At 42.4% G+C, this 25940-nt stretch overlaps 1 protein-coding gene across 1 annotated transcript in view; it reads right to left on the minus strand.

Moving 5' to 3' along the window:
- ME1 (malic enzyme 1) overlaps positions 1 to 25940 on the minus strand; it is a 1722623-nt gene that overhangs the window by 1521410 nt on the left and 175273 nt on the right. The gene's annotated exons all lie outside the window — the stretch shown is intronic.

Genomic DNA, 25940 nt, shown 5'->3' on the forward strand with positions numbered 1-25940 from the left:
CATGAGGGCAGGGCCAGCAGCTGTGTGGAGCCAAGATTCTGTTATGGCCAGGAAGTCTAGTTTTTTAGAGTGTATGAGGTCCAATATCTCAGTAGTATGGACCACAATGGATCAGGCTTTTATGAGTGCGCCTCTAATATTTGGTGTGGTGGCCTTAGGGGTTGTGATTAAAGGGATGGAATGGATAGGAGTGTGAGTAGCTGGAGTTGTGTGCGGGTTGTTAGTGTGATCCATGTCTGGAAGCTTGGTGGATCTCGTGGTGGGCGTTTGGAGTTTAGTGGTTCTAGAATTGGGTTCTTTTAGGGAACGGGTAAGTGGTTCGTAAATCTTAGGGAGTCTAGCACGAAGTCTAAAATTTCTGGTGGGTGGATGGCATGGGTTGGTCTTGGTAGGCTGGTTAGGCATGATATTGTGTGTAGGTGTCATGGTGGTGTTGGGTGGTGTGTTAGTAGAAGTGATGTGTGAACAGTGGAGATTTATGAGGTGGAGAAGTTGAAAGATAATCCTTAATAGGATTGTGTAGATAGCTGGTAGATACATAGTGTGTGGGGAGTGAGTGGAGCTGTGTGAGTTGTAATGGGCTGAGGATGAGCATGTGCTGTGGATGCAGGTAAGTGCAGGTGCCGTAGGCGGTGCAGTTGAGGTAAGGTACTAGGGCACATTGACTGGATAACATGGGTTGGTTAATAAAGTGTATGGGAGGTATAGTGCAGAGTAGAGCAGTGTTGGTCAGAGTTAGGGAGATTGTTGGCGGCATACCAATCCTGAATGGCAGTTAGGCAATCAGAGATGAGAGAGGGAGAGCAGGTTGCCGAGGGAGCCTAAAAATGATTTCAGTGTCGTCAGGGTAGCACTGGAAATTTCAGCAGAAAATGGCAATGCAGTGGGCGAGAGTTGCCAGGTATTGGATGAAAAGCCAGGATGAGAGGTTAGACCCCTGGGCAACACCACAGGTAGAGAGTGCGATAGATGATAGGAAGGACCCAAGTTGGACCAGGGATGGTCAATCAGAGAGGAAAGAGGTCAGCCAGGCCAGAGCCTGATCGGTGATACCCAAGTTATCACGGAGACCTTTGAGCAGGATGGTATGGTTGACTGTGTCGAAGGCAGATGAGAGATCGAGTAGGATATGGACACAGAATGTTAGAGTCAAGGTTGGAGAGCAGATCTTCATGGATGTTCAGGAGAGTAGTTTCTGTGCTTCTGGCAGCTCTGAAGCCAGACTGGTCATCATGGAGACAGCCAACAGGATCGGAATGAAGGTTAAGCTGAGAGATGGCCAGCTTTTCAAGGAGTTTGCCCAGAAAGGGAGTAATGGAAATTGGACGCTAGATAGCCGAACAAGAAGGATCAGCTGTAGGTTTCTTGAGAAGAGGATGCACAAGCGAGTGCTTCAGAGGGGAGGGGAAGGATCCTGAGGCAAAAAGTGGATGCCCTGCACCATTATTTATTCAGGTCAAAGGAGTAGAGGAGGTCTTCCCAGGCATTTCCTATTGTGACTCTTGTCAATAAAAAAAAAAAACGGATTCCAGCGTAATAGTGTGGCAGAGGAGTGCGGCTATAGAGTGTGGTTATCTGCGGAGAGTGGAGCTGACACCCTGAGTCTGTTCTTTATGTCTGTGAATTCCCTGGCGGCGGGGCTGCAATCTGTTCATTTTAAAAAACTGATCCCAGCGCAATAGCGTGGCGCGGGAGTGTGGCTAGAGAGTGTGGTTATCTATGGTTTGCCTTGTGAAGACTGGGAAGCTGCAGTCTACTTTTATTTCTCTGGGTCATATGGATTTTAATCTGCTGGATATTTAAGGATCGCTCTAAATGGGTAAGCGATCTGTTTAAATAATTGAAACGAACTAGTGAACAAATTCCTGGATAAATAACATGCACATGGACAATACTTCTCTCCCCCTCTTTGTTCCCTCTTTCGTATCTGTTATATTTACCTAATTGTCTGTGCTATTTAATAAGTAGCAACATTTGCTGAATTCTTTTACCATCGACACGTAGTGACTGTGGGCCTAATTAGTCTTTGAGCTGCCTGTAAAGTTCTTGATAACACAATTACCTAATGCAGTGACTGCGGGTTGTATTGGCCATTGAGCTGCTTCTGAAGTTTTGTCAACACGATCACCTAAAGCAGTGGCTGTGGGTCTAATTGGCCTTTCAGCTGCTTTAGCACTTAAAGCGTATTGGAAATAAAATTGTTGGGTGTTTGTGTAAAATGCCTGGAAAAATTAGCTTAAGAAATGGAAAACAGAAGACTGCTGCAACAATTGTAAAATCTAGTAAAATCCTAACATGTGCAGAGTTAACAGCTGTCGGTATGGAAATTGCCTCAAAATCTGAAATGGCAAACAACAGCTGCTTTTTAAAGGTCAGACCGTAGTAGTCGATGTCTATCAAATACCCAAAGTATGTGAAAACTTGAATAGTGCTTTAGCATGCACTACGGCAGAATTTGATAATAATAATTCTTTGATGAATTTGTGTTATTCTCTTCATGATGAAATTATGAACTCTGGACGGGGTAGCACTGATACTGCTGTACATACTAATGAAAAAAACTGTCATTGAGGTTAGTCATTTGTCTATACCTCCTGTGAGACTTTCTTGTTCAGCACATCTTTCAGAGATTATGGATGAAAATCCTAAAATATCAAATGACTTGCTGGGTTTTACTGAAGTTGTTAGTAGCCAAGTGAAGATAGAGAGTATGGAAAATTAAAGATTTAAAGATCAGGATGCACATAATATGGCTCCACGTTTTGCGTTAAAGATCTTATTGAAACTAACACATAATATCTTTTGCCAAGTACAAAAGAACTCAAATTGCTTTTCTCAATTATCTCAAGAAAAAAGGGCGTGTTGTGATGAGGGAATGATCATGCCCCAATCTCAGACCATCTTTACTACTAATGCTGTGTTGCCCAATGAAATCCTACCAGCAATTCATTCAGAAGTAATGGAATCAACAAAGGTAGAGATTTTGGTGGGTAGTGATGCAGAAGATGATGGTTTGCCGTTATCAAGAAGGGCAACACATAGAATTAAGAATATAAAGGCTAAAGCAATAGCAACATCTCAGCAGGTGGTCGAAAGTAATGCCCAATTAGTGGAGGATGAGACAAATAAGAACCAGTCTTCCTCTAAAAGATCTAGGAAGAGAGCAACGATAAGAGCTAAAAGAGCAGCTAATGAAATCAGTAACTTAACTAATTGGCTAATTGGCTCTAAGGATCGCAAAGGGAAAATAGGGGTATTGCATAAAGAGGTAATAAATGATCCTGATCAAAGTGTTATGGACGCTACTGAAACATATTTGCAAACAACTATCGCAACTACTGATGCTAGCGTCCACCTGAATAGAGCCAAGCTGGAACAGAAAGATGAAATTGTGTCTGTTGCTAATAAAGTTAAAAATCAAACTAATGTGAGAGCTGCAATAGAGAGATCTGTGCCACAGGCTGCATTTGCTCTTCCCCCTATGGAGTTCACTATTATGAGTCTGTTTGAGGGTGCAAAGCAGCCTATACATAGAAGTTGACTACTTAAAATCCTTAGCAATCTCCTCACCCAAAGGGTTATAAGAAGTAGTGACTTCGGCTTTGTTGAGCGATTGTTCCCATGTCCATATTATGTAACTAAGGTACATTGCTCCTCTACTGAAGTAGTTAATTTAATAAGGGCAAACTCAGAATCATTCCTTAAATGGAGATATGAATTAGATTGCGAGTTGAATCGAAAAGTCCTTGTGAATAACCAGAAAAAATATAAAGAAGGAGGAAAGTTAGAAGGCTGGGATTTTAAAGAAAGCAGTTGAAATGAAAGCATCGGCACATGGCTGTGACCTGGATATTAACAGGGTAATTCATGGAATTTGTGCGCGGAAAAACTGGGATTTTTGCGCCATTATGCCCTCAAATCCGTGTTTAACAAATGGGGATTTGCGGGCAGAATGGCGCACAAATCCCCGTTTTTCGGCGCACAAATTCCATGAATCAGCCCCTAAATATCACTGGGAGTGGTTACGTTCATTTTTACCACCAATCATGATGAAACCTTGATCCAGTATAGAGATAAAATCATGGAATATAAGAGGTCACTCAAATGTATTTAGTTCAGATGGCTCCTGTAAAGATCTCTTTATGGCTGATATTATATTACTTCAGGAGACGTGGATGCTAGGGAGTGCACAGTTTGATGGGTACACAGTATATTTTCGGCATGCTATTCGGGGAGAACAAGGTTGCCCCTATGGCAGTCTGGCTATTTTAGTAGCAAATATTCTGAGATCAAAAGAGTGCATGGACATATAGAATGATAGGAATGTTAGTGCAAATTGAAACAAATCATAAGCTGCCCTTGATAAACATTTATAATCCGCCTGGTGGCTCTTTTAATATGGACATTCAACTTAAAGTATTTAATCTGCTGGGAATGAAGTCAGTAACTGACAGTAACATGAATGTTATTATCGGCAGTGATCTCAATGCTAATTGTTTAATAACTAAAACTAAAAATACATTGATTACTAGGGCCTTAAATTTCATCATAGATGTGCCCGTAAAAAGAATGGCATAAAATGGATTAATTTTTTTGAAGATCTCGATTTGCTAATTTTAAATAGTCCAGTTAAAGGGGATATCCCCCATCACCTACATGACATAGTGGTAATAGATTCTCTATTTTAAGATCTATCCATGTATATGAAAAGCTGTTTCAGCTGGCTATAGAACTCCAAATATTAGTGATCATGCTACTCTGACATTTAGATACCAACTCCCTGTTATTCTGTATACTCGCTTTGATGAGGTCAGCTCAATGAATGTTAATGCCAGTGAAAATAGGCTTGGCTGGACTGATAGAAATCTTGAAAAAGTGAGAAAGTGGGGTAATGAGTTGCAGGGTGTGTATCACCACATGGGTAGTGCTCATGACATTGTATCTTGGTTATTTTATAATATACATAGCTTTATGCCAATCGGTAATTGCACATTTCTTAATGAGGGACAAAATGTTGGTAGGTTGCATGATGAAGTAATATGTGTGGGGGAAAAAGATGTGCCAAGAATTGTGAAGGATAACCATATCTGATTTTCCATCAGCTAATAAACAGTTGATGAAATATAAAGTGATAAATGTGTATAAAAACTGGCTAATAAGGTATAGGACGTCTTCCAGCAATGTGGTTTGGCAAAGAATGGACAAGGTACTGGCCTCCGGCGATAGTGAAATTATGGGCTAAGTTTAAGTCATCTGCAAATAAAGGAAACAACATGGCGATTTGCTGTATTAATGAAACCTCATTGAGAGAATATCTGATTGGGAAATTTTCGGGCAGTGCCTGTGATGTGGAAAATTAATCATCCATAGAAATTGAATTTGACCTAGAAGATCTAGTTAATATAATTAAAAGTCTGAAATCTTCATGAACGCCGGAACTTGATGGTATGCATAATTTAATATTAAAAGTAAACCTGATATTATGGGCAGATATTCTGAAGACATCATTTCAAAAAATAACATCTAGAGGAAAGATCCTGGATTCTTGGAAAATATCTCACCTTATTGTTGTGCATAAGAAAGGACAGCGAGCTATACCAGCAAATTATCGATTGTTAACACTTACGGATGTGTCCAGTATGAATTTCTGTTCCTATTGCTAAAAGAAAGAAATAACTGGGTTGAAACTGAAAACATCCTCTGTAGCTTTCAGACTGGCTTCAGGAGACGGTGTACACAGAATATGAATATTTTTGTTGTTGAAACCTTCCTGGAGCAGTCGAAGACGAAAGAGTTGTAACCTCTGTATTTGCTGTTTGTAGACTTTATATCTGCTTTTGACACAGTGGACAGGTTAAAATTGTGGTCAAAGTTGGAGAAGCTGGGAATGCCTGCACATCTTCTTTATGCTTGAAAGTTGACATGCAAGGACAACTCAGCAAGAATAAGGCTGAGCAAGTTAGGAGAATTGTCCGAAAATATACCAGTTAGGAGGGGTGTTAGACAAGGATGTGGTCTGCCTCCCCTCCTATTTAATTTGTATATTTCTGATTTTGGCGATGCTTTTGAAGAGAAGAAGAATGCATTTCCTAAATTGGGTGGAAAGAAAGTTGGTTGGCTTGATACGCTGACGATTTGATTATTTTCGATAGCACCTTCATGAGAATCAGTCATAGTGTCCAAGCCACCATCAAATATGCTGAATTAAACGGTCTAAAGGTGAACCTTACGAAAACCCAATTTGTGTCAGCTGGTGGGATGTGTATGGGAAGGTTTTCTATTAGTATTAGCCTGGGTCTGGTTGAAAGGGTGATTCATTATAAATTCTCGGACTATGATGTAACTAGTGAGAAAAATAATGAAATATTGCTGAAAAATAAAAGAGCTAAAGCCCTATCCACTAAGCCAGTCATAGGCCAGCTCTAAAAATAAAACGGCACGGTGTAGTATCATCGGAGTTATAAATATATGCAAACAGAAATTGACAGCTATCTTTGTTTAGGCCCTTGAACCCCATCATACGATGACCTAACAGATTGGGCTGACCAATTATTGGGGCTTATATGGACAAGGATATTGGGCCTCACTAATTATACTCGGGTTGCAGTGATATGCCTTGAATTATGCCTGATTTTGTTGTCCACTTAAGTTGATATTAGCAGAGGTAAATTAACCATTAAGATCGAGTTCACTAAAGAGAATTCATTATTGGTAATTGTAAGGTCTGCTTTAAAGGATAATAAGTGTGCTGCATAATAGGTATACTAAAAGAAAAAAATAGTATTTTTTAATGAAAATTGGCTGGAAATCGCATTGTGACTATGGAGAAAGTGCACTATTGAAATCACTTAAGAACAGTGTGGGAAAATGGGATTGGTCGAAAAGCCATGATAAAGTGGCCACTATGAAATCCCTTAGTTCATTTGCAAAGATACACTTTATGTTTAAAAGGCCACAATAGTATCTAAACCTAGTACCCTCTCCTAAGCTGGTCAGATAGCACAGTGAGTAGAGCGTTCGCTTTGACATCTGTGCAGAGCCTGCTGACACAGGCTTGAATCCCGGCAGGGTCAAACTCAGTCTTTCATCCTTCAGAGGTCGATAAATGAGCACCACCGCCGTGGGAAATAAGCAGCGCTCAGATATCTGAGGGTTGGTAGCGCTATATAAATTGCACAAACAAACAATTATACAAATCATTTTTATGGAAGTTCTATTTAATAGGCTGGAGGATTTAGATGTTAAAGGTGCATGGTCAGGTATTTTAAAAGAAAAACGCTCATGCAGATTATGTAAAGATCAACAGCAAGTAGAATCTATTTGTCCTGTCATACCATCATGCACTGCAATGAACTCCCGCTATGTGCAATATCTGAGTCGGCATGTGGAAAACTTAGATGAAATCACAAGCGACCTTTTCTGGCTAAGATGTGTCTCCGTCTACAGTTGGGGCTTGTTGATAGCGGTAGTTCAGATTTGGAGATATGTAGAAGGGCAATTGTTGAATATAGAAGAAGTTGGAAGATTTTTATGAACAAATCAATCTGTGTTTTAAGGGTAATAAGTATTGATAATAGTGTATGGATTGATTTTTATGATGATTTTAGGGTAATGAATTCCTAATGTTGTATTGTATTGTATGATGAATGTGTAATGTATTGTATTATTGTATTGGATGTATGTATTATATTGTATTCATGATGTATTGATGATGAATTTTCACTTTTGATACATTTGTGTCAATCAAAGTTTATATTAATTATATACACAATAAAATAAATAAAATAAAAAAATAAAAATAAAATTACAGCAAGACAGTTGCCTGCATTTGCTAGTTGCTCATTTCATCTGAAGAAGTCGTGTGGCTTTCTCTGGGGTTGCCCAGAAGTAACCTCCTCCATCCTCTTAATTTTAGTATTTTTATCTTACGGACCGTAGGATTAGTACAGTTTCCTGCAGGTACCTGTTAAAGCGTATGTAAGCGGATTCTTTCTGGCTTTATGTAACCTATTTTAAGGAATGAGCTTTTATTTTGATTTGCTGTATTGGCTCTCCATCCCAGCTAGAATCTGGAGCAAAAATGCAGGCAAAAACCACGAGGCAACCAACTGCGATATGCAACCTATCTGACGGGCAAACTAATAACATCAGATGCTGCCCAATCATCTCAGAGTAAGACCATCACAAAACTGCAAACTAAAGTGTCTTGCAAGGGGAAAACTAGGAATCAGTCCTTCTCATGCTATGCTCCGGTCCTCTGGCACTCCATTGTGATGGCAATCTGGATGTGGACTACAAGTTTCCTTCGGTTTATGAAAGCACTGAAGACCTGGCTCTTTCAATGACATCTTGGTGTAACCTATATTCCGTGCCCACCTCTATCCGATATATTCATGGCCCCATCCACTTACTGTATTGTAATAATTACGAGTAATATTTATTTGATGAATTGTTAAATTCCTGCTACCAATGTTTCGCTCTATGATCTGTACCGTGCACTATTGCTCCCGAGCTAGGTTTGCACTTTTAAAATATAATAATAATAATATCGTTTGCCATAACACAGTACACCACATACATACATATATACACACCTACATACATAGATAGCATTGTGCTGAATTACATTTTACATGTCAAAAGAAGGCTTTTTTTTCTTTATATCACCTATTTGATTAAAAGTGGGGCTATTTTCAGTTTTTTTTTTTAAATGCCAGAATGCATTTATGTACACATAAATACCTGTCTCTACATTTCGAGGTATTGTTTGGAACAATTGAGAGCCAAAGGCGAGAGGGGGCCTATTGTGCACTCCGAATGACCACGTGTGCACTGTTACATACGAATTCCATTCTAATTCAGCTCAACAGTACCCCAAGGTGTTCACGGGCATGCATTTCTAACTGTGCAATTCCACTAGGATGTCATTGATTTCACGGATGACTTCCTCATTCCGATGTTAGTACATAATGAGTGCCCCTAGTTTACTGGCGCACGTGACAGTGCCACGCAGAACATTTACACTGTCTTTTAAGATTATTATGTTTTGCCAACGTCGTAGTTAGATGTGGTTGCTGTGCTATCTGGACAGGGAACGTAATTATATGTAATGGTAACGAAAGACTGAGATAGAGACTGTGCAACGGCTAATGCTGCCTGACATGAAATGCAATGTGCGCACATAGTGAGGGGTATGTTATGCTATTGTTAGGGCCATTTTGGCATCCTTTAGTGACCCCTCTTGAATTGCCTTGTTGTAGAACTAGCCTAGTAACCAGGGAACTTGCAAGGCCAGGCTTTGTGCTGCATTTGCACTGCATATTTGTAAACCTTTATCTATATTACCATGTGCGGATGCTCATGTCTATCTGTGATCACTGTAAAGCAACGACATTGTCATGTGTTTTTGTGCTGTATACATATACATATGGTATTTGTGAAATTGGATGCATATATGGTATTTTTAAACCGTTATTTTTCCATCTCAATTGCGAAAATTGGGTTGATGTAAGCAGCTGCAGTTTTACCTTGTTTCGCAGCTTTTACAAAGTTTAATTGACATGTATAGGCAGACTAAAGATGCGCTGCTCAAGAAAGCCACATAGCAATTAAAAGATAACTCGAGGGAGCTTTAAATGACATGGTTTCAGATTATTGTACAACATGTACCACAATACAACAGTGATTCCAAGCAATCACATACAATTAGAATACAATGTGGTAAGGCAGATTAATGTACAATGTCTGCTTACAAAAGGAACACTACCGTTTTAAAAAGTTACCTGGTTATTTTCAGGTTTGTTGTTAGCAATTAGAAAAAAGAAAAAATACAGACACTTGGCAGCAGTTTTGCAGTGTAGGATGTTGGGGATTGGTGCATACTGGACATACACATTTGTCTCACTAGATTTGTTATGTAACACGGCGCCTGCAATAGAGACAGTTGCACAACTTTTGCTAAGGAAGAGGAACTACAAGCATGAACCCACAGGTCACCCACGGGTCACCAACATTACTGGAGAAATGCAGAATTTTGTTTTGGCCCTAACAACAGTAATGTGCAAATAATGGTGTATACATTAAGAAGCATAAGTACCTCTTTATGTGTTGCTGCATATAGGGCACATGCCGCACCCCGACCCCCCCCCCCAGGAACGTTGTTCGGTCCGCCTACCACACTACTATAGATAAAGCAGTTCTAAGTGATCACTGCCCGGCCGAACAAATCACAAACGGAAATTCCTAAAGAGAAAAGGCAGCGTGCAGTGATCACATTGATTGCACATTATGTTTTCCTGCCACAATCCCTGCCTTGTGTCTGCGGGGGACACCCTTGCAAACCTCGCTCCCCTTATATGGTATATTGGGTTGTCATCATTTTCTTTTACTGCCATTCACGCAGTAAATGTACATTCGTTTTTATCTCTTGACATTTTGGTACGATACTGATACGGCTAGGCTTACTGAAGGCACCACCAGTGTGCATTACCAATGGCAAACTGCTGAAATATCCCCAAGTTGGACGCCATGTTTTCAGAACACAATCATAAGGGAAACTCAAAATGTATGATTTTAAGAGACAGGAACACAGGGAGTGTATTTCCTCCTGTGCTCAATCCTGCTTCTGCTCTTTCTCTCTCCTTGCCCCTAAACACTGGACTCACTTCCCTTTATCATCGGATCCTCCCCCACTCGCCATCTTTTCAGCACTCATCTTAAGTCCTTGTTTCTAAACACTGAATCTAAACCTCTCCTCTAGCCTGACCCTCCATAATGTACCGAGGCTCTGACCTCTTTGTCTGACCTGATTTGTATTGTTAAACATTTTGCATGAGTTGTACTGTCATTCACTTATATGCATCACTTCAGCAAAATTGCTTTATAAATCAAACAAAATACAAATAAAATACAAAATACAAATACCATTACCACCACTTGGTCCCGTGGATTTATTACAGAATTAGAAGTGGTGGTACGGTGGAGTTAATCACAATTTTCAGTCCAGAGTCCTCCATGGGGATTTGGGGGGATTTACTGTGAGCAGGCATTCTGCTCCAGTAAATTCACTTCTTTTATTTTTAGGTGTATTGAATGATTAATCTACAGCATTTTGCTGGAGGTTAATCCTTCACTTCAGCTCCAAAACTCATATTACAAAAGAAAGTAACCGTAAAGTAGTGATACAGAATTACTGCCATTTTACTGTTATTGTTTCCCACACCACTATACTGATAAATTACTTTGCCAATGCACTGAGGCCTCATCTGCAGCACTGACTGCTATTGCATCACTGAGAACCTTAGATTAATTGATTGCACCTCCGTCCACAACTTCAGTAAGCATGTGTGGGGTGAAATAGTCCCTGGATGTGAGAAATAAATCCAAGGCCTGCAAAGATGTGAGGTCTGACATAAGACCTTATGCATTCAAATCAAAAGGAAAGGAAATGTGCAAAATTGCTAAATATGGAGAGATGCAAACTGCCGTTCACGAAGAAAGCAAAAGACACGTGGAAATCAAATGTTTGTCAAATCCATGAAGAGCTGTACTAATATTTCCATGAAACAGCAGTCCACCGAACCCTCAATGGGACGTCAGAATTGTGTGTTCAAGCAGCTGCAGTCAAACAGAGCATTTTTTATGAACATTAAACAACATGTTATTTCATGTTTACCTTTAAACTAAAAATATGCTCAGCAAAATGCCCACCAGACTTGCAAGCTTGGGCATGGTGTTTGCATGTACATGTAATCTTCAGAAACAATATGCACACATAGTTGAAACTGTGTGCCATAGACAGATGTCATTTAAAATTGCAGTGAGGGGTGAGTTTAAAGGCTTTTTTTTCTGCAGGATGCAGGGACTATGATTTCTCCTAACATGAAACAAGCTCTGGGACCTCCCCTTTGTTCTCCTGAAGACAGGCCTAGGCCGTCATCATCAGTCAAGAACTGTTTCTTAAAAATATAAGCCTAAATACAAGAAATGAGATGCTCTTATATCTGAAATGCAGTGAAGTCCTGATTAGGTTAGGTCTGTTATGTAGGTCTGATGACCTCTAGGTGACAGATCTCATAAAACATGCATTAGCTCGGTCATTAGCTCTTGGAGGGGTAGGCTAATCTAAACACAGACCACTCTGCTAACGTCATATGCTCCAGGAGGGTGGGAGCTTAGCAAGATGAGGAGTGACATTGTACATTGACTACAATGGGAGAAATGTATTTTATTGTGTAAAATGATCAATATTCATCACACCACCGCCATTCTAGGATTTTTGGAAGGATGACAGTAAACTCCTTCTGACCATGAAAAAACGATTTTGGTGTGATAAACACAACCAAAGTTATTCATGAAAATGTGATGTTGCCCTTGACGTGATTTTCAGAGATGTGAACATATGATAAAACATGCCAATCATAATTACTATGATGCCGGTACAATTTTGGATTTTTCACTGATATGATTCTGGAGTAAATGATGAAAAACGGAATCTTTGCACAGAAATGACATACAGACTTCTGAGTAGTCTCATCTGATTCATGGTAAAATGGAGTGCTCATAAATGTATTCATTCATATTAAATTGTGGAGATTAAGTGCACTTGCAATGTGGTGAGATTTCTATGCCCCCAAACCAGACCGAGCTCACCTGTGCTCTCTTCCTCTGGTGTCCCAAAACACTCACCTGTTCTCTTGTCCTAGCCGCACACAGGGGGGAGTGCGGTAGTGGAGGCTAGCCAATCCCTTTCATGACAATCATGACACATTAGTGATGTAATCTGCCCTATAACTATGCCAACTTGCCTAAGAGCAGGACTTTTCCCACTAATTTCATGAGGTGGCCTGCTGTAAAAATCTGGTGTGAACATTCCAGCAGAGGGATGCCTAATCTTGGAGTGGAGCCAGGAGACATAGAAACTGCTTGGGGCCCCGTGGAAGGAAAGATTGGAGACCCTTGTCTGACCCCTCTGGCTTTCCCAGTAGTGGTCCCTTGATGCTCTCTGATATTCAATCCATACCTCTTCTGTAAGTAGAAATACCCCAAGCTATAGATTGTTTAATACCTGTATTCTTTCAGCATTGCCTTAGATATTTCACCATTGCAAAATCCTCTGTTTGCCTGTGTATCATAGTTATTTCCCCATTGAAAAATCCTTGTTTGCCTGTATAGATCCTTAGCCTATTTATCAAAGTAAATCAATTAATTCCCCCAATTAATTCACGGGATCGGTGTTGTTGGCATTCGAAACCAACAATATTTCCCAGTGTGTTGTGAGCCGGAATAGTCCTAAAGATTTGCCAAAAGAATTAACTTCAAAAAGCCCTGTTTCCTTGTGTGTCCTTCTAGGTGTATGAAAAAAAAAACGAATTCCCTTCCTTTCTATTCTTTCGCATAGCAGTTTTGCTAAACCATTCAAACCGATTTTGCCTGTGTGCTCTGCAAAATGAATGTTCCAATTCCCTTTCGGTTCCCCATAAAGTTTCTGTGAGCACTAACCAAAAAACAATTTATCCTCTGTGTTCCCACTCCCTGCCACTGCCTTCCATTCAAAAGAGTCACGCCTAATTGATGTTTGGAGGGTGTGACGGTTGCTGGGGGGAACACTTAGCCCATTTGCTATCACTGTGTGTTGAATTGTTCTTCTTCTGTCTTGTGAGTTAAAAGGTATTAATTGTGACAGTTTATCTGTAAGTTGTGCTTTACAGAAGTACGTTTGTTATGTGTTGCCACAACATTGGTGGCTGATGTAATCTATTGGTGATTTGGCAAAAAAATAATAATAAATAATGTTAATACACTCCGGCCTGGTTCCTAGTCCATTGTGGCACTGGGTATTTGTTGAGGTTGTGTGCGAGATGGGTTGGAGGCCTTATCAAAAAAGAACCTAATAGAAAATCCAAAGTGCTTTCTTGTGCAATGCATTCATTGTGGTGGGAGGAGCTCCCTGACTTGGGTGTTACCGTACAATAAACCGTGACACATGGGAGGAACAATTTGTATAATGTATGGGGTTTCACCAGGTCAGATTTTCCAGGTTTTTCCAGAGGTTCTGGCAATGAGGTTCTACTATGTTCAACCTCACATCGGTATGCAGTGATGTTAGCAAATAGAAAACAAAGAATGCAAGATCAGACAAACCCAAAATATTGAGAAACAATTTACGAAGTTTTTGAAAACTATATAAATGTGGTTGTGGTTGGGAATAGTAGTTTTAAGTATGGGGAAAAGAATTAAAAAATAAAAAAACAAGGCTTTAGGGGGGCCCACAGAAACAACTTAATTTTTTTATAGATGTTTTTTATTCGTTCAAAAATAATTATTTGTTTTATCATTCGATAAAATCACATGTAATCCCTCACATCTATATAAAGGGAGGTGAGTAGAAACTCTGAACAGTTAATGGTTGACTTTGAAGAGGAAAGAGCAGCTTGCGCTTATTAGGGAAGGATTTTATAGCTAGCATAGTGTAGGTTGAGGAAGAATTAAATTGATAATAAGTCCCATGTAAAGTTAGGTAATTAGATTAGAATTTGTTTGTGGTGGGGGTTTGAAGGCACTTGATTTGTGGGTGTTTTTGAGTGTGACATGTGGGTAATGTGACAGCATAACCCACGTGCATTTGGTAGGTGTAGCAAAAGGCCAAGGAATCACAAGCCTGAGTGCATTTAGCAAGCAGTGGAGAAGGCCATAGCACCAAGACCCCTATGTGTATTTGGCTGGCAGAAGACAAGACCAAAGCACAGATAACCCTATGTGTATTTAATGCACTGAAGAGAAAGCCACAGAACTTAATCCCCACCTGTGTATAGTAAGTAGAGAAAGTCCAAAGCACTAAAAGCCAGACATACATTTAGTAGGTGAAGACAATGTGCCGAGAACACCTCATAGATTAAGTAGGTGGAATAAGGCTAAATCACTGAGAACCCCATGAGCATTTAGTTTTCTGAGGAGAATGCCCAATAACTGAAAATTCTACTTTCAATTTAGTCAGTGGAGCAGTAGGTCAAAGCAGAGCTCCATTTGCAAATACACTGCAGAGGTGAAAGCCAAAGAACTGAGAACCCTATGTGCTTTTGGTAGGTGAAGGAGCATGCCACAGCATTCAGAAACCTGCAGGCATTTGGGAGGCTGAAAAAAAGGACAAACCACTGAGAACCACAAGGGCATTTATCAGGCAGAGAAGACCAAAGCACAGACAACACCACCTCTCTCTTGACGTCTACCCTCAGCTCCCGAAAATCGCTTATTATGTGTTTGAAGTACTGAGCGCACCCCATTACTATGACATCTGAACTTGTTTTCTGCATTGTAATGATCTTGGTGCCATTCGACCTGTTAAGCCACACTGTATATAACTGTATAGTGTAATCCTTCGACTATACTGTAAATATGCTGTAAATATGCTACTCGACCTTTGATTCTGCCATGTTTATACCTGCTTATTGTAACATTTCTGATGCCCCTGTATATTCCTTATATACCATGTACCTGTAACTAAACTGAACATATTCCTATTTTCTGCGCCCTGATGCCCGAGGGTCTGGTGCGCACTATAAATAATAAACTAAACTAAACTATCTTCATATTCTTGGTGTAGGAAAAGGCCAATTCACTGAAAAACCAACAAGCATGTGAGGAGACGGTCAAAGCACTGGGGACCCTGGGTACATTTAGTAAGCAGAGAAAAAGGCCAAAGCACTGAGAACCCTACATGCATTTAGTAGGTGGAGAAAAAGTCAAAAGCATTGAGAGGCCCCTGTGTATTCCGTAAGCGGAGGAGACGACCAAAGCACTGAGAGAACCCACAAGCATTTAATCTGTGGAGCAGAAGGTCAAAGCACTAAATATATCAGATGCATTTAGAAGGCAGAGGAGAAGGCGAAGCACTGATAGCCCCATGTGCATTTAGTAGGAGTAGGAGGGCTAAGAACCCAAGGTGCATTTATTGAAAGGAAGGGGGGAATCTTATTAACACATCTGAACCTATTGCAGTACTAAAAAATGGGACAGGGTACTGGGGCTAGGCATGCATATGTTATTTTTCCACCTGCGAATATTACAGCTGTTTGTGTTGGAGAAGCCCAGCGAGTATGTGGTTTGCTAAGCGGGCCACTTTGGTAAATCAGTTGCCACTGATCTCTTCCTTTGAAAGGACCAAGGGAATCTGTCAGGGGCATCTGTCTCAAGTGAATCAGATGCATCTGGAAGAAATGTAATTTTGCATGAAACAACTTTGCATTTGCAAAGTGTGCCAAAGGATGGAGTTCAGGAGTAGGAGGAAGAGGAATTCCAGCCCCCATCAATCAAACAACACGGGAGAGAAAATATAACATTTGGTCAACAACAAAGAGAGCAATCCAAGAATAAGGAAAAATTGGTGATTCCTGAAATGTCTCCACCTCTGATGTCATGAACCGTCGTCTACGTCCTTTCTGGACCTCCTGGTCCCTGACTCGCAAGGGATTGCATGCAGTTATCCTTCCAACATGGCCGCCCGGAACAGAATGCTCCGGATCAGTCTATGCGTTCCACGCTGCTCATCCTACAAAAGAGACACGCCCTGCAGCTCTGCATGTCTCAACGCTACCACTACCTGTAGTCGGACGTGCTTAGCCGGAGTTCGATCGGGGCTCTCGCTTGATTCCTTGGTCCCAGTCCCTTTAATTCCCTCCTGTTCCCTTTCCTCCCCAATCTCCTGGAAAACCTTCCGCTCTCGATTCACGGTCCTTCGTGCCTCCGAGCGTACCTTAATTACTTCCTGGAATTACTTTTGGAACGCTCCTGGAAACTGAACCGCTACTCTCACACTGGACGCCGAATATCGGCGTTCGGGTCTATACAAATCCCGGACCGTAAAGAAGAAGAAATCCCAGAAGGTCGCAAGTACACAACAGAAACAGGTGAGAAGGGGAGAGACTTGTGACAGATTGAGACGCCTTAAAAAGGATACAGATTCAGAGATGGAAGCCGCCGTTCAAGACCTCATGCAAGGCATGCAGGAATTAACAACGGAGGTACAGAACCTCAAGGCAGAGAACGCAGCATTAAAGCAGCTAGTTCTATCACGTGATTCCGCAACCAAAGAAAATGTAATATTAGGTGGAATAGTGGACAAGTATGACGGTTCTTCCAAGACTCCCCACGCCTTCCTTGATTCGTGTTTAGTTCACTTCACTTTAAAGCCCTACTACTTCTCCACTCCTAGAGCAAAGGTGGGTTTTATGATCTCACACCTCACTGGAAATGCACTGACTTGGGCAACCCCCCTAGTCAATACAAGCAACGCTCTCCTGGATGACTATGATGGCTTTGTGAGAGCCCTTAAGGAAATGTTTGATCGCCCAGAGCAGGTGTATAGTGCTCAAGAGAGATTACTCAAGTTTCAACAAAGGTCCCAGGATATGCTCACCTATGTTACTCGTTTCAAACAACTTATGAAAGAAGCAGACTGGTCTCCAGAAGCTAGTTTTACACTCTTCCGAAGGGGGCTGAACAAAGAAATAAAAGATGAGCTCGCTAGGGTTGCCCACCCAAGCTCCTTCCAGGCTCTTATGGATCTATCCTTACAGATAGATTTCCGAATCCAAGAAAGAAGAGCCGAGAAGAGGAAGTCTAAGGCAAGTATCCAAAAGACCATCCCGGAACATGCCCCTAGAGCAGAATCTACTGTTCCTTCTACCCCGGACCCAGAACCTATGCAACTAGGAGCCTTTTATGGACCCATTACCCCTCAGGAAAGGATGCGATGAATCCATACTGGTCTATGCATGTATTGCGCCTCCGATAAACATCTTGTGAGAGAATGTCCGATTGCTCCTCCACGGCGTTTGGTAAACACCAGCTCCCGATCCTAGATGGAGCACAGTGTTGGGAGAGAGATGTTTGCTCCACATCAATTCCATCCTTGAACTCTCCTGGACAAAATAACCTTGTGGTTCTTCAGGCCCTAATATCGCCTTCCAAGACAGAATCCTATCCCATCCTGGCATTAGTTGACTGCGGAGCTATGGGCGTATTTCTAGATCAAGATTGGGTCACTGCTCATAACATTCCACATGAAAGCCAAGTTACAATGCAACCAGTAGAGGCAATTGATGGAAGGCCTCTTTCCTCAGGACCCATTACCCTTCAGACTAAAGAGATTCTACTTTCTATTAATCACCATCAAGAGAGAATCAAATCTGACATAATTAAATCAGCCCATTATCCGATGGTTCTTGGAATGCCCTGGCTGCAGAGGCACAATCCTTACATCAACTGGGCAGCCGGCTCAATGTTTCTTGGATCTGAATATTGTATGGCTCACTGCCTATCCCTGGATACCTTACCAAAGCCTTCTAGAGACTTTCAAGAGAACCAACAAAGTCCAGTCACCGTTTCTAACATCATCCAGATTCCCAGGGCCTACCAAGCCTTTTCTGAGGTTTTTTCGACCGCGATAGTCCAAGCTCTCCCTCCTCACAGGCCAGAGGATTGTGCCATCGATACCGAACCCACAGCTGTGATTCCTTTCGGCAGGATGTTTATATTATCTGAACCTGAACAGAAGGCTCTCAGAGAATACCTGGATACTAACCTGGAAAATGGCACCATACGCCCGTCCAAATCTCCAGCGGGTGCTTCATTGTTCTTCGTTCCAAAGAAAGATACCAAAGAACTCAGACCATGTCTGGACTACCGTGGTCTAAATCAGTGCACTCTCAAGGACCGTTATCCTCTACCCCTCATCTCGGATATCCTCAAGCAGTCAGAGGTGCAGTAATCTTCACAATATTAGACCTAAGGGGTGCTTACCATCTCATTCGTATAAAGGAAGGTGACGAATGGAAAACAGCCTTTAGAACTCCTTTCGGCCATTTTGAATATCTGGTCATGCCCTTTGGACTTGCTAATGCCCCAGCAGTTTTTCAACGTTTCATGGATAGGGTGTTCTCGGATATGCTGTTCCTCTTCGTTATAATCTAGCTGGATGACATCTTGATCTACTGCAAGGACCTTCAAAGGCATGAAGAGCATGTTAAGGCAGTCTTACAACGATTACGTGAACACAAACTCCTAGCTAAACCCGAGAAATGCCTGTTTCACGTCACTTCTGTTCATTACCTAGGATTTGTCCTTAGTCCAGAAGGAATTGGAATGGATCCTTCAAAGGTAAAGGCCATACTATCTTGGCCGGCTCCCACATCCGTGAAACAGATTCAATCTTTCCTGGGACTTGCCAATTTTTACCGAAAGTTCATACCGTCCTTTTCTGAAATTGTTCAACCGATCATTGCACTCTTGAAGAAAGATACTCCATTTCTCTGGTCTACAGATCAAGACAAGGCATTCCAACGATTAAAGACCGAGTTTACTCAAGCCCCCATCCTGGCTCAACCCGATATTAACCGGCCATTCCTAGTGGAGACGGATGCATCCAATTACGCCATAGGAGCAGTACTAAAACAGGAATTTGAGGACGAATTGGAGCACCCCATTGCTTACCTTTCACGAAATCTGACGCCCAGTGAGACTCATTATTCCGTCTTGGAAAAGGAACTGCTAGCCATCGGCCAAGCCTTCACAGAATGGCGACATCTACTCCTGGGAGCTAGGCATCCATTCCAGGTCCGTACGGACCATCGAAATCTTCAAGTTCTACAATCTTTGGAGTGTAGGAACAGTCGTCAGGCCCGTTGGGCCTTCTTCTTTGCCCAGTACCAGTTCCACATGCATCATGTCCCTGGATCACAAAACATTATTGCCGATGCCCTTTCCAGACGTCCTGACTATGAAAACTCTTAGGATCGGACCTTTCCAAAGAAGTTTCCTCACACGATCTTTGTTGCCCAAGCACTCACCCTCCTGGAGAATATCCAAGGCCAAACTCGACTTTCGGACCTCTGGAAGGAGCACAAGAGAAATAACAGATAGAATCTCACAGCTAAGGATGGATATCTATTCAAAGATAATCGCTTAGTCATTCCCACTCCTGGACTGAGACAAAGGATCACAAGTCTATGTCATGATACCTTACATTCGGGACATTGTGCGATAACCAACACTCTCCATCTAGTACAAAGACAGTTTTGGTGGCCCAAGATGAAGGATGATATTAGGATCCATCTCCAAACATGCACAGTTTGCAATCAGAACAAACACGATAATAAAAAGCCAGCCGGACTCCTACTCCAACTAGCAATACCAACAAGACCCTGGGAAGTCATCGCCACAGATTTTATCGTGGTATTACCACCCTCTAGAGGCTACACAACAATCATGGTCACTATTGATTTGTTTACTCATATGGCTCATTTTACACCCTTATCCAAACTACCTTCCTCATCAGACCTTGCCGGAATTTTCCTGGAACACATATTCCGACTTCATGGGTTGCCTTCCAAGATCATTTCAGACCGAGGACCTCAGTACATATCTCAGTTTTGGAAGCAAGTATGTCGTATTCTGGGAATCCAACGTGCCTTATCCTCTGGCTACCATCCACAAATCAATGGAGCCACAGAGCATGTGAACCAGACTCTCGAACAATATCTACGATGTCTTGCCACCAAAGTTCAGGACGATTGGTCACTCCTAACACCTATGGCTGAATTTGCCTATAACAATTCAGATCATTCAGCTATCAAGACCAGTCCCTTCTTCTGTAGCCAAGGATTCCATCCATCTGTCCTACCCTCTGTACTCCCACATCCTACTCCAGTACCTGCAGTAGACTCCTGGATCGAAAACCTCATCACAGTACATAAGGAGGTTAAGGAATACCTAGAACGGGCCCGAGAAGATGTCAAACGTTATGCTGACTCTAAAAGAAGACCTGGACCTTCCTATTCAGTAGGAGATAAGGTTTGGTTATCCTTGAAGCTCCTTCCTCGACACCTGCGCCCCAATAAACTGGCTCCCAGATACTATGGTCCCTTTTCCATACAAGAAATCATCAACCCAGTGGCCTTTCGACTTCGGTTACCTGAATCTTGGAAACAAATCCATCCAGTCTTTCACACTTCTCTGTTAAAACCATACACTCAGTCATCCCGAACAGCTCCTAGATCTACCCCTGTTATTGTAAATGATCAACTGGAATACAAGGTTTCCAGGATTTGTGACTCAAGATATCGACGTGCTCAACTACAATATCTGGTTGAGTGGAAAGGGTACCCATCCAGTGAGCGTACCTGGGAACCCGTGTCAAACATGAATGCTCCCAGATTGGTTCGACGATTTCATCTGATCCATCCGAGCAAACCCGGAGGAGCTGGTTTCCAGAGGAGGCATACTGTCATGAACCGTCGTATACGTCCTTTCTGGACCTCCTGTTCCCTGACTCGCAGGGGATTGCATGCAGTTATCCTTCCAACATGGCCACCCGGAACAGAATGCTCCGGATCAGTCTATGCGTTCCACGCTGCTCATCCTACAAAAGAGACACGCCCCCGCGGCTCTGCGCGTCTCAACGCTACCGCTACCCGTAGTCCGACGTGCTTAGCTGGAGTTCGATCGGGGCTCTCGCTTGATTCCTTGTTCCCAGTCCCTTGAATTCCCTCCTGTTCCCTTTCCTCCCCAATCTCCTGGAAAACCTTCCGCGCTCGATTCACGGTCCTCCGTGCCTCCGAGCATACCTTAATTACTTCCTGGAATTACCCTGGACTTTTGGAACGCTCCTGGAAATTGAACCGCTGCTACTCTCACGCTGGACGCCGAAGATCGGCGTTCGGGTCTATACAAATCCCGGAAAGAAGAAGAAATCCCAGAAGGTCGCAAGTACACAACAGAAACAGGTGAGAAGGGGAGAGACTTGGGACATCTGATTTCTTTTGATACAAACAACAATGAAGAACATGACAATAATGAGTCTCCATTCCTTGATTAACAATTGAGTTTCAGACACCTCTATGTTGACAATACCAGAGATAGAGAAGACAACTAAGATACAGAATAAGAGGTTGCAGGTATTGACAAAACCATGCAATTTCCAAATGCAAGCACTACATACAGAAAATAAACTTCCAACACTCTATGCTTTCCAATGTAGATTATTTTCCAAAAATTGTCTGAAAAAAGACATGACAGGTGTAGTTCAACTTTACAGTAAGTTAATTCATCAACTCCAGCTCATGAGTAAATATCACTCACACATTCAAAGCACAGTGTGCCGAGTAGACGCCAAGAAGAATGGGAAGTTAGGGCCTTTGTAGCCCTCCCAAAAATCAGAGAAACTGCTACAAAAAAAACAAGTAATATATGCACAAATGTGTCTTACATGCAAAGCCAGGTACCGATTTGGGCACCTCTTCCCTAAGGGCCCACCCAAGATAGCCTCATCTGCATGCTCAGCAAAAGGAAACAGGAACAGGGAATCGTCCCACACATGAACTGTAGACAATGGGCACATTTGCAATACCAGCCAGCACAATTACGCCACAATACCAGCCAGCACAATTACGCCAAAGAATCTATTTACACATTTTCACACGCTCTGTTGGAACACCATCTTTGGCTGCTGATCCAATGGTACACAGACAACTTATGTTACCCTTAAAGTGCCAGCTCACCTTTTCTGAGATTTCTGAGTATGTCAATGACATTCTTGGTGTAATGCTTCCAATCCATGTATCTCACCATTTATTGTACAACTCCTTGGCATCATTTATCCCCACTGGGAAATTCCACGTTAGCACTACTTTTTGCCTGCTTTAGTGCCACACCTCTACGATGATGTTATGGAAGAAGTGGGAATGTCATTGGACCATTGTGAGGGAAAGTCCACCTAACAAAATACATAGGTACCAGTGCTCAAGGCACACATTCTAATGCCACCACAGACCTCTGACCTCTTATCTTGGTCCCCTTCCCTTGTACCTCTCATCAGCAAAGCCCAGGACAGCAGCCACCTAATAACATTGACCACCATGTGGTTGGTTGTGTTTGACAGAAAATATCATGTGGGAGTTAATTTCTGGGAGAAAGTAATGGAGCATGTGGCACTTTGGCTTATTCCCCATGGTTTACAAGAAATCTTTGTGGCAGGTAACAATTGATCTAATATTGTAGCTGCTCAAAGGATAGGTGATGCCAGCCATGCACATGCCCTGCTTTGCCTATGTCCTCCATCTTGTGATCACCTGCTTCATAAGCCAATACACTCCACTAAATGAGATACTAAGTGTGGCCAGAAGATCGGCATCCACTTTAGCTGCTACTACAGTGCCTGGAATATGTAAGACATGCTACAACTATGCTTTTCACTTTCTTACAGCCAGCTGAAAACCACAATGCTGATTCGGCTGAGTTCACTCTCCATGTTGATGAACAGTGTCCAACGTTTTCCACCTACACAGTGGAAAATGTTGGACACTGTTTGTTTTTATACTAAGTGGCATCCCCTGTGCACTACGTCCCTCAGCAAGGACCTGCCACTGGTCTATCTGTTGGAATGTGTACTATCAAACGTAATACATGAACGTGACATGTCTGGTGATGCAGAAGGAGGGCAATTATCTATGAATCTTCTCTCAACCTTTTGAATGGACCCACACATAGTTGGGATGAAGGGGAATATGGAGTACCTCCTATCATCTTTTCAAGATTCACGGTTTAAAGTCAAGGGGGCCACACTTTAAAACAGAATGTGTATAAAGTTGAGCCATAACACAGGGAGTTTTCATTCAAAGGAAAGCATGCTTGCCATGTGGAAGGGTGTACTAAAGACATGTTTAAAAGCCAAAATGGAACAAGAAGAAAGAGCTAAAGGTCGATAACAACCTGGTGCAGAACTCCAGCATTGCACAGAAGTATATTGGTCAATGCAGACTCATTCTCCACAACACCTGACACTAGTTCAGGCAACACCATTATGAGATTTTGAAGAATGGAAAACTATATAGGTTATGGGGCACATTCCTCCCACCCATCTGGCTTGCTTTTTGCCTGTGGCTCCTTACAAGAATTCACTGGGCCCACTGTTTGCCACACATGCTAACTGGCTCTTGATGATGAAACACTGCAATTGTAGCATGGCAAGCATTCTGTGTGGTCATGTGTACTTTTCCAATTAAGTGCGGGAACCCTAATCTCCCCAATGGCGAGGGGACAGTGTGAATGGGTTTTTAATACTGCTGGGGATATTGTCTCAAACCAGAGAACATGCCCTAATGACATGCATGTGTGAGAGTTTACTTCCATAAAAATTGAATGAGCATCTCATTGCTGAAGACTTTGGTTGGAGAAAACAGCAGGCACATCTCTTGGAAGACAAAGCAACAGATCCCTCCGTGTATGAAGATTTGAGAACAAGCCAGCAGCAGTAACAGCGATGCAGGGGTGTCGTGAAAGGTGCTGTAGTCAGTGGTGGAAGCACATACTCTGACCGTAGCTGTTCAGTGGATTGCGGAAGTAAATGCTTAGTTTTTCCTTAATGTATTTGGCTCTATAATCAAGCTGAGCCACTAGTTTCTGGATCCTAGTACCATGCTTAAAGTCTGGATGTCCAACCTCAATTTATTTGGCTCTACCAACTAGTGGAGCAGCATTCTGAGTCCTAGCACCAGGCTCACAATCTGGAGGTTCTGCCTCAATTAATTTGGCCCTACTTACCAACTGTGTCACTAATACCTTTTTTTCTGCATTCTCCCAGTTTTCCATGTCTCCCCTTTTGCTATGCTCTTGCACAGTCACCTAAAAGAGACTAGGGTGGTGTAGGATCATGTGTCTTTCCAAAGCACCCACCACCTTCACAGGATCTAGAACCCCTGAGTGACAGATGATAGGCAATGCAATGCCTGAAATCCTCATTACTCTGTGTTTTCGTTCCTGTTCCAATGGTACCAGACCTTAAACTCGTTCATCATAAACAGGAGGCAGCAGTGATAAATTGTCCATGCTAGTTGATGGTGCCACTGGGTCAGGCTGTGCTGGGCCAAACGTGGAGGTCGTGAACATGATAGTCTAGCCAAGAGTCAGAAGGGGATAGAGAATGATTGCTAGAGTGTGAAGGGGTGATGAGCGTGCATGTAATCTGACACTCCCATGCAGCCTCCATCACCACTGGAGGAGGGTTCTGCACTAGGTGAGTCTGTTGCACTTGTGTTGCATGCCTTGAACACACATTGTGCCACCACACAGAACGCTTGTGAATCAAGGAGGTGCCCAAGATTCTCTTAATGGGTTACCTCATGGAACTGTCTTCTGGCAGAAATTTCATATTGCACTGCGTGCATTCCCCCCATGAGGCAGAACCTATGGCAAGCTGAAATAGTTACACATACATGACTACATAGTTGGTAATGTCATGGGTGGGGATGTCTTCTGACTCAACTTCACCCTCTCCCTCTTGATGAAAGCATGAGTCCACATTGCTCCCTCTGGACAGGAAGTCAATGCTGCAGTGACCCTAAGTCTCCCCCTTCTGAGCCATCTGCTGTGGCACCATCTCTAATCATGCCTACGCCTGACCTCCTCAATCCTCTGCACCACTACTGCTGGATCCTCTCTCCTCTGGCCTTCTTCCCTTTGTACCTTTCTGACTGTCTCTCCTTTTTATTCCTACCTGATGAGCCACGATTAGGATACTAGCCCACATTGGCAGGCACTCCGCAAGCGAATCTGCAGCTACGACAACCTCTTTTGGATTGTAAGGCACATTCGTCTCCTCATGCCCCACCTGCCCATCTTCATCAATCGTCTCGCCCTCTTCCATCACAATCTCCCCCTTCTCACACTCTGTCTTAAACTCCAACTGCCCCACCTCAGGCTCTGCCTCCTCCCCCAAGCTGACTACCTCAACCTCTGATAAAGAGGTTAAAGTATTGTCCAGCTCCTCACCTTCTCTCCCATATAAAAAGACGTTAGCACACAAATTATATTTTAAAATCACAGCAAAGCAAAGGTACTAGGACACTTATTTTGCTTTTTTAGATGTTTGGGGTCACACAAAGGTCAAT

Source organism: Ambystoma mexicanum, chromosome 4p, assembly GCF_040938575.1.
Source record: "Ambystoma mexicanum isolate Mex_15411 chromosome 4p, UKY_AmexF1_1, whole genome shotgun sequence".
Lineage (NCBI taxonomy): Eukaryota > Metazoa > Chordata > Amphibia > Caudata > Ambystomatidae > Ambystoma > Ambystoma mexicanum.